Source organism: Petaurus breviceps, unplaced genomic scaffold, assembly GCF_028583685.1.
Source record: "Petaurus breviceps papuanus isolate PSGF00001 unplaced genomic scaffold, PetGlider_PUasm1.0 178, whole genome shotgun sequence".
NCBI lineage: Eukaryota > Metazoa > Chordata > Mammalia > Diprotodontia > Petauridae > Petaurus > Petaurus breviceps.
This window is the reverse complement of record NW_027185777.1, coordinates 20,453,810-20,464,272: the sequence shown is the minus strand read 5'-3', so window position 1 is coordinate 20,464,272 and position 10,463 is coordinate 20,453,810.

The window sequence follows — 10,463 nt, the reverse complement described above, 5'->3', positions numbered from 1 at the left end:
TCTTCATTTTAGACTCTGCACCAGATTCCCTCCCTGACTGTGGCAATTGCCTTTGGCAAGCATAACTCTCCTTGTTTTATGCCTCATTTAATATTTATAACCCAAGTGTCAAACAAACATCTCTGCTGTTACATCTTTCAAGGAACACTCCAGATGCTTCTCTTTGCAAATGACATTGAGCTGATGGGTGTCAGGCATTGTAATAATGCAGAGCTCTTGGATTCAATCCATGAGCACTCCAGGGTATGTTTCCTGCCTATGGTCTGAGGAGCGTCTTGCATTGTTCTGTTCACTGTTTCAGGTGTGTGAGGGTCTTGATTCAATCCACCAGGCTTACCCTTTTTCTTTCTGAGGCATGTACATTTGGTCAGTACCTCAGGGGACTCTTGAAGTTCTTCAGCCACAAGTCTATGGAAAAGTCAACCACCAATTAATCAGTGTAATATACGTTTTGTCCACAAGATGGCACTACACTCGAGCCAGCAGCCAAGTGGTTTCACCAGAGGACGTTCAGTGCATTGGTGGGGGCTTTCCTAAAAACTGCAGTATTGCTATTGCCCAACTTTCCTACAAATGCTTAGAGTGCTCCCTTCCACCTTCCCAAGCCCTCACGATTCTTTGACATTGTCAGATCTGGCTCTTATTCAATATCAATCACAGGATATGAAAAAGAAAACAGACTCTCACTCTAAATGATGAGAATTGTGGACGTTGACATTGACTCGTTACCACCCTGCGCCTGAGAAATTCCCTTCAATTTGACTAGTTTTCAGGGGGTTGGTGAACTTGAATGGAGAAAAATTACATCTTTATTTTTATTAAACTTTAACTGAAATTGAGTATTTCCTTCCATTTTTTAAAACACGCTGAGGGGCATAGACTTCTCCAGACTGCCAAAGGGGCTCCTGTCACACTCACACACAAGATTCAGACCCCTTGCTTTGTATTTCTATCGAGGAGTCAATTTCTCTTTGGCCACCTGGCTTACACAGTTAAGCAAAATTTCCAAGCAGCTGTCAAGCACTCCCCTCTCATGAACACTCTGTCCCAAAATCCCCCCAGATCTCCCAGCCTCAGTCTTCAACTTGGGATAGATTGAAGGGACTGAGTGTATTATTTAGAATGCCCCCAGGATCATCTATGCAGACAACATAGAAATAAGAATGAAGCCCTGTGGTGTGGAAGTGGTCTCCCAGGCCACCTTGCCTGTGGCAGCCACCAGTCCCATTCTGTTCCATCTCTGTCTTTGTCTATGCTTGCTATTCTGTCTCACCATCAACATGTGTCGGTCTTCTCTACATCTTGGACTCTCAGACTCTCCATCAGGCTGCCTTTGCTGTTTTCCCAGTTCAGGCTTCACAGGCTCAGTGACAATGACAGCAGGAAGCAACAAGTGGGCATTGAACTATCAGCGGCTCTCCACCTTTCCTGTCTCTGCTCCCAGAGGCTTGGAAAGAGTGAATGGGAAACTCAAAACCTCTTTCAAAGCCAGAGGAAGAGGAAAAGGAAAAGGAAACTGTGGGACCTCCATTCTCTCTAAAACTGTCTCTAAAAAAGGGCTCAGCTCTATGAAGTTCTTAGAGCTTGGTCAGACATCAAAGATGCCAAGGTCACCCACTGCATCCTGGACCAGCGCCAGGAGTCAACTTTTGTTTTGACACTGGAGCGAGAGGGGTTGGTGATTTTGTGCAACTGCCTCACTTAAATGCAATTCACAAGCAGGTCAAGACAAGGTCAAGCTCGTGATGTTATTGGTCCTCTTAGAAAATGAAGGACAGGGGCGGCCAGGTAGCACAGCAAGTAAGAGCACCGGTTCCAGTGTTGAGAAGACCTGGAGATCGAATCCCGGGTTCAGACACTTAGCACCCACCCAGAAACACCTGGCCACATAACCCTGAGCAAGTTACTTAACCCCGATTGCTTTAAAAAAAAAAAAAAAGAAAAGAAAATGAAGGACAACTAAGTTGTCTCTACTCCTGTGTGTCTCGTTAATCTGTGTCCCCTTGTCAGGACTTCTGAGTAGTCCTACACTGGGATGAAATGGCATTTTAGAAACATCTGATATACCTTTTAAGGAGGACATTCAAAGAATATCCCTCATTATTTCCCACTCAGAGGCTCTCCAGGGTTTCCTGATCTTCAGAAAGGCATCATTCTTCAAGATGAAATGAAGTCTGATAACTCAGACTTCTTCCAATTACTTCCCACTCTGGCCATAGGACTTCATCATGTCCCTGAGCACAGTTCCCTCCCTACCCCCTACCACCTTACAGTTTCTTTTTATGTGTTGTTCTCTCCCATTAGACTGTGAGCTCCTTGAGAACAAGAATGGTCTTGTGCTGTGTGTGTGTGTGTGTAGGCATGAATCCCCAATCCTTAACACAGTGCGTGGCACTGTATGGGCACTTGAATGTTTATTGGCTCTAACCTTGAGAGCAGAGATCAGGTTTTACATTTCTTTTGTACCATCTGTAGTCATTTAGCTCAGTTCTGGGCACATAGGCACACACCATATTGAATTAAGTACTAGTGCCTCTGCAGTTTTATGCAATATAATCCACTAAACCAAGTCTCTCTCTCTGCTAATGTCTTAAGAACAGAGTGATAGAAATTTTTTAAACTCTGGACAGGAGGGAAAAGGTCTGAGCACCCATTGCTAAGTCCCTTAGTTTTCCCTTGTTATTTTTCAGGCTATAGGACCATCATGTATACTTTTACTTCCCCTGTGATAGAAAGAACTTTTGGGGGAGGGAGATGAGAGATTCCAAGGCATGGAGTGTAAAGAATCTAACCCTGGGTCTTAGGTTTGGGTTCTGGAGGAATCTAGAACCTTCTCTGGCTTCTTTGATGTTTCCCGTTTCCATTTCTTTGCAAAGGCTACCAACCTTTCCAGGAATGCTCTGTCTCTCTTCACCCTCTGCCTCTTGGAAGCCTCAGATGCCACCTTTTGCAGAAGGCTTTTCAGATTTTCCCAGTTTCCCACTCCCAAACTCCTTTGTATTTATCGTGTGCATCATTTTATAATTGTTTATCTGTGTACATGCTATTCACCCCCAGTAGAATGTAATCTCATTGACGGCAGGGCTTATATATATAATAATATGTGTGTGTACGTGTGTTTATAGCAGTATGTTTGTTGTGGCAAAGAACTAGAAACAAGAAGATGCCTGTCAGTTGTGGACTAGCTAACCAAATTGTCATATATTAATAAAATGGAATATTATTGTGCCATAATAACAGACAAATCTGTCAGATTCACAAAATCCTGGGAAGAATTGCATGAACTGATGTAAAAAGAAGGGAGCAGAAGCCTAAGTTCAACATGATGAATGCAGTAATATAAAGACAATTCTGAAAAACTAAGGAACTCTGATCAACTCAGCCGTCAACCATCACTTCAGCAGATGATAGAGAGGGCAAGGAAGGGAGGAATAAACATTTATATAGTGCCCTGTTACAGGCTAGGTACTGTTGTGCCAAGAGTTGTACAAATGTTATCCAATAGCTGTTAGCTAATATTTACATAACACTTACTATGTGCCCGTCAGTTCTCCCTGACTCCAGGCCTGGTGTTCTATCCACTGTGCCAACCAGCTGCCTATACAATAAGCTCATGATGTCATATTTTGTTGTTGTTCAGTCATGTCCTACTCTTTGTGGCCTCATTTGGGGTTTTCTTGGCAAATGTACTAGAGTGGTTTGCCATTTCCTTCTCCGGTTCATTTTTACAGATGAGGAAACCGAGACAAACAGGTTTAAGTGACTTGCCCAGGGTCACACAGCTACCGTCTGAGGTCAGATTTGAACTCATAAAGATGAGTTTTCCTGATTCTCAGTCCAGTGCTCTATCCACTGTACCACCTTGCTACTCCATGGCTTCTATTCGTTCTCTGATTTCTTCCAATATTCTTATTTGTTAATTACTCAGGTTCATAATGGAAAAAAAATTGCTAGAGACAACATAAAACCCAAAGTAGTAGGCAGTCTTTTATAGATAGATCTTGGGCCAATATGAGGGTCTATTAAAATCTCCTTATACAAGGCCCAACAGTATAAGTAAATATAGAAGCCATGCTTTGGGATCCCCATTTTCTGGTTTTGTAGGTAGGTAGGTCACACCTGTTTATTGTAGGTCTTAGCACACCTGGGCTCTGACCTTTTTAATGGATTTTAAAGTTGGTATAAGACAATATCATGATGAGGCAGTCAAGAAATTGATGACAGTTTTAGACTTCATTAAGAGAGGCCATGGTGGTGAGGCGGATAGGTGGTGCAGTGAATAGAGCACCAGCACTGGAGTCAGGAGGACCTGAGTTCAAATGTGGCCTCAGACACTTGGCACAAAAACTAGCCTGTGACCTTGGGCAAGTCACTTGACCCCAGTTGCCCTACTTTCCTTTCTCCAGGAAGCAAAAAAAAGAGAGACAGAGAGAGACATAGAGAGAGAGGCCATGGTGTCCAGGTCCACGGAGATAATAGTCCCACTGTGCTCTGCCCTTTAATATTGAGTCACAATCCAGAGGATGGTGACAAGAGTGATAAGGGACCTTGAAATCATGACACATAAAGATGAATGGAAGGAGTTAGGGATATTCAGGCTGGAGGAAAGAAGCTGCATGGTATGGAAAAGGGCTTAGGATTACTCTGCTTGACCCCAGAGGACAATACACAGAATAAATAACCCATGAAAGCTACTGAGGAATATTATCTCTTGGTGGAGGAAAATTTTCCAAGCACTTAAGACCTTGTTGTTCAGTCATTTCAATTGTGTTGACTCTTCATGATCCCATTTGGGGTTTTCTTGGGAAAGATACTAGAGCAGTTTTCCATTTCCTTCTCTGGCTCTTTTTACAGATGAGGGAACTGAAGCAAACAGGGTGCAGTAACTTGCCCAGGGTCACATGGCTAGTGTCTGAGGCTAGATTTGAACTCAGGTCTTTCTGACTTTAGGACTCTCACTCTAGCCCCTGTACCACCTAGCAGCCCCATAGGGCCTTTTGGTAGGACAGGCTTTCCCAATCAGGTAGTGGCTTCCTATGTCCCTGGAGGTCTTCAACAGAAGCTGATAAGCCCCTTGTCAAGGACAAGATTAGGGATGAATTTTTCAGTCAGATATGGGTTGGCCCAGTTGGCCTCTGAGGTCCCTTACAGCTCTAAGTTTCAGAGATTTCCAAAAGTGAAATGGATTGCCTGAGAAGTGGTCTCTTCCCTTTCCCTCCTTGGAGGTGGTCAGGCAGAAGATGAATGACCACTTGTCAAATATGAATATAATTTATATACCACACATAAATAAATAAAATATATATTGTATTTTATATCATATAAGTCTTAATTAACTGATAATTATGTATGTTCTGATTCCTTTCAGTTAGAGGTTGGAATACAAGACCCTTATATCTCTCACAGCTCTGATCTGGTGATTCCTGGATTCCAACTTTCAAATTGTTTCTTTTAACAGGTGTTTTCATCCATTCATCTGATGACATACTATGTAAGTTACTTTGACCATTACAAGTAAATGATTTAAGAAGAGGCTTTGAAATTGGATAAAAAAGGAATTTCTATTCCTGGCAAGGAAGAGTAGCTCAAGATAGCTACTATGTTTGGACTGTGTTTTGTCCACAAGATAAGCAGAAGGAAAACTGTGGTGGTTTTTGTATAGGAAGAGGAAGCATCTGGATTGAATTTCATCTTGATCTTGCTCCTTATTGTTTAATCTTGACCCCTTTGTGGCTTAGTTTCCCCATTTATAAACTAAAGGAATTGATCTAAAGGTTCTCTAAAATTCCTCCCAGGATTAACTCTTGATGCTTCTTTGATTCTGTAGCCCTTAAACAGAAAACCTATCCCCATTTTGTCCGGTGGCTTCCCTTTTGACCAGCTAGGAACATTTGGGAGACCAAAGGCTAAGAGAAGAGAATTTCTCACTTCTGTTCTGTTCTTTAAGTCATTTAACTTGTTTGCTTCAGTTTCCTCCATTGTAAAACAGGGATAATAATACCACAGGATCAAATGAGATAGTGCTTGGCTATATAAAGGCTTTCCCTGGTTCCTCCCTGATCCATTCACAGGATCCTCCACCCCCTTTCATTACCTCTAACCTGGACTGTTGTGACAGCCTCCTAAACAGATCCCCCGTTTCCAGTCTCTCCCCTCCTAATCCACCTCTAAACAGCTGCCAAAATAATTCTACTAAAGCCTGTATCTTACCATGTCACTCACCCATTCAAGAATCTTAACTGGTTGCCCATTGTCTCCAGGATTGGAACTCAACCTTGGCTTTTAAAGACCTTCCCAATCTCTCCAGCCTGCCTTTGCAGACGGATGCAGAGATCCTCTTCACACAGTCTGTGTTCCCACCAAACCATCCTGCTATCTGTTTCCTTAACCTGGTGTTCTGTCTTCCATCTCTATGCCTGTTTACGAGCAGACTCCCATACCTGGAATGTTCTCCTTCCTTTTCTCTACCTCCTAGACTCCGCTGCTTCCATCAAGGCACAGGACATTGGCTATCTTTTGGGGAGCCTCTCCTGATCCCCCTAGTTATTCATGCTCTCCCTAAATCTAATTACCCTGTATATATTTATCCATTTCCATATTATATCACAGTAGCATGTAAACTCCTTGAAGGCAGGAACTACTATTTGTTTTGTCTCTGTACTCCCATTGCCTAGCACAATACTACGTACAGTTTTGTTTTGTTTTGCTTTGGGATGGTGGGAGGGGGAGTATTTCTAGACCTAAAACACCATTGATATAGGGGACTCCCAGTGTGGGGAACTTCTTCCACCAGTATAGATTGGCAACTCCTAAACAGTTTAGGGACTTGGGGAGTTGCCTAGGGCAATGTAAGTTTAGATGATTCATCTGCTGTCACACAGTCACTGTATGTCTGGAAGTAGCAGGACTTATTCTTCCTGTCTCCAAGACTGGCCTGGTAGGAATAGACACACTTGATTGGATTGGATGTATTCCATGGCCACAAACCAGACAGAAGCCATTGAAATCATGCAGTGAAACTACTGAGCTCATGATCCCAGTCATCTCAGCTTCATTCATTCAATCCAATATTTACCAATCCCACAATGAATGGAGGCAACACAAGGCACTGGGTTGAGGACAGGAGTCAGGGCAATGATATGGCATTGGATAAGGCATATGTCTCAGACTATTATTTTTTTTTATTCTATTCATGGGGTGGCTAGGTGATGCAGTGAATAGAGCACTGGTCCTGGAGTCAGGAGGACCTGAGTTCAAATCCGGCCTCAGACACTTAACACTTACTAGCCATGTGACCTTGGACAAGTCACTTTACCCCAATTTCCCTGCCCTTCCTCCTCCAAAAAACAAACAAACAAAAAAAAACCAACAACTTTTTTTTTTTAAGCCATCTGGGTTAAGTAACTTGCTGAAGGTTATACAACCAGGTGTTTCTGGGTGGGTGCTAAGTGTCTGAGCCCGGGATTCGATCTCCAGGTCATCCCAACACTGGAGCTGGTGCTCTTACTCGCTGTGCTACCTGGCCGCCCCCAAAACAACAACTTTTAAAAAAAAATTTATTCATAAGGTAAGACTCTGAGTAGGGGAGGAGAAATATATGGGAAAATGAATGTGATATTTTGAAAAGATATCAATAATTGAAAAAGAAAATATAGTCCCATACAATTCCAATATGAGTGTGCATTTTCTAGCTTTATTTCCTTTTTGCTACCTAATCGATTTTCAAATCACAAGTCCTGAAATTCCTCCCAATTGGAGCGTGGAAAGATTATTTCTTGCATTAATAGATCTACAATTGATCATTTAAAAACAAGAGCTTCACTATCAATTGGGCAATGACTAAATAAATTGTGGTACATAAACATAATGGAAGATCACTGTGCTGTAAGAAACAATGAACATAAAGTATGGATAGACTTCTAGGAACTGATGCAAAGAGAGGTAGACAGAACAGAGACGATATACATAATGACTACAGGAATGTAAATATGCAGGACAACAAGTGTACAGAACAAACAATAAAAACTGAATATTGCAAAATTATAAGAACTACTCTTGGCCCCAAAGAAAAGCTATGGGAAGTCGCCTCATGCTCCTCCCCAACCTTTTTATTTATTTATTTTTGGTCTTTTTTGGAAGGGGGAAGGGAGGGCAACTGGGGTTAAGTGACTTGCCCAAGGTCACAAAGGCAGTAAGTATTAAGTGTCTGAAGTCGGATTTGAACTCAGGTCCTCCTGACTCCAGGGCCAGTGCTCCATTCACTGGGCCACCTAACTGACCCTCCCCAACATTCTTATTTGCAGGGAGAAGAGGGCAGAGAGGGAACCACGATATGAAGTACCAGGCTCTTTTGATATATTGGTTAGTTTGGCTGAACTGATTTTTTTTTCTCTTTGTTATTCTTTGCTACAAGACTTGGCTTTCTGGGTGTAGGGTTAGGGGGAAGAATTAAGTGAGGAAATAAAGATTATGAAAAAATAAAAGCTACCCCCTTTCCCCTGGCTAACTCCATAGATCTGAAGGATGTGAAACAGGAAGAGCTTGTCAAGGACCTTGCTGCCTTCCTCAAAAAGTCAGGGAAGCAGAAAATTCCCGAAGGAGTAGACATGATAAAGATAAGGAGTTGGCATCCTAGGATGAGAACCCCACTTTGTCCCCATCCCTTTAATGAAGGAGTCTTTGCAGATAGCTCGTCTCACCAACTGATTCTGTAACCCGACAGTGCCACCTAGTGACTAGAACAGTCTCCTGCATGGACCCAACATCTGGATCATAAATATGAAGTCTCTGGTTTTAGTAAAGAGAAGCGGTGCCTCATAATTACCGGGAAAATCACGCACATCACCTATTGACATATCAACCAAGAAGAAAGTTGGGGAGAGGGAGACATGGGAGATAACGTCTGAAGTGGTTAGAGAGGTGATACCAAATCAGAGAGCAATTATTCAGTAGCAGGACAAGATAGATTAACACAGTGGGAAAAAAGCAGAAGACTGGGAGTGAAACATTCTGGGCTCTTTACTACTTGCTAGCTACGTGACTTTGAGCAACAGAGATCGTTCGCTTTGATTTTAGCAAAGCGTGTACCAGTCTCTAATGCTATTCTTCTAGACAAGCTGGTGAGATGAGGGGCTAGCTAACAGAATGGCTACATGGTTGAGAAGTGAAGTCTTAATGTAGTTTGCAAAAGTTCTCTAGTGGAGTGACCCAGAAAGTCTGTGCATGGTTTTGTGCTGTTTAGGATTTTTATCAATGCCTTCCACAAAGGTAGAGATGGAATGCTTATCACATTTGCTGATAACACAAAGCTATGAATGATGACATGTTGGATGGAGTCAGGATCCAGAATGATCTCAACAGGTCAGTACACTGAACTGAATCTATTAAGATGAAACTTAATAGATAACTAAAGCATTACACATGGGTTAAAAAAATCAGCATTACAGGGGCAGCTACGTGGCCCTGGAGTCAGGAGGACCTGAGTTCAAATCCAAACTCAAACACTTAACACTTACTAGCTATGTGACCTTGGGCAAGTCACAACCCCAATTGCCCTACCCTCCCCCCCTCCAAAAAAAGGCAAAAAAAAAATCAAATTTAATATGTGGGAAATGCGGTTAAAGGGCAGTTTATCTTCAAAAATACTTAGTAGGCCATAAGATAAACTATATTCAACAATAGATTTACAATAGTTAAGAAAGCTAATCTTGGGTTACATTAGTCAATAAGTCAACTAACATTTATTAAGTGCCTATTATATGTCAGCTATAGATCAACTATAGTCAACAACAGATTTACAATAGTTAAGAAAGCTAATCTTGGGTTACATTAGTTAATAAGTCAACAAGCATTTATTAAGTGCCTATTATATGTCAGCTATAGATCAATGTATCAGCAATGCCATATTCACAATGCCTATAGAGATTACAAATATGCTGATATAATTATCCATCACAAAATACGTCAGGTTTACCATTTGGGGAAATAAACTAGAAAATTTATTAAGATACCAAAAGACTGAGTCCCAAAACCAGAAAGTGAAAGCCATCAGAGTAGTTATGACATTGGCACGGGTAGATAAAGTAGAAAGCACCCACATTTTCAAGCCTTTAAAACAGAACAGGCTACCTCAGGCAAAGGTCCTCCTCTCCCCACTCACAGCAACCACCCAGCGTCCTGGAAGAGCGCTCCCAGCAGCTCCGGCCCCTGGCAGTGCTCAGCCGGAGTCCTAACTCAAAAAAAAAAAAAAAAGGCAACTGCCGCCAACTGCCAACCACAGGACCATTAGCTCGGCTTTTTTTTTTTTTTCTTGCTCTGCTATGTCAGCACGTCCATGGGGCATGGGAGATCTTTAAATCCCATAACCCTTACAATCAACTACAGTCAACAAAAGATTTACAATAGTTAAGAAAGCTAATCTTGGGTTACATTAGTTAATAAGTCAACAAGCATTTATTAAGTGC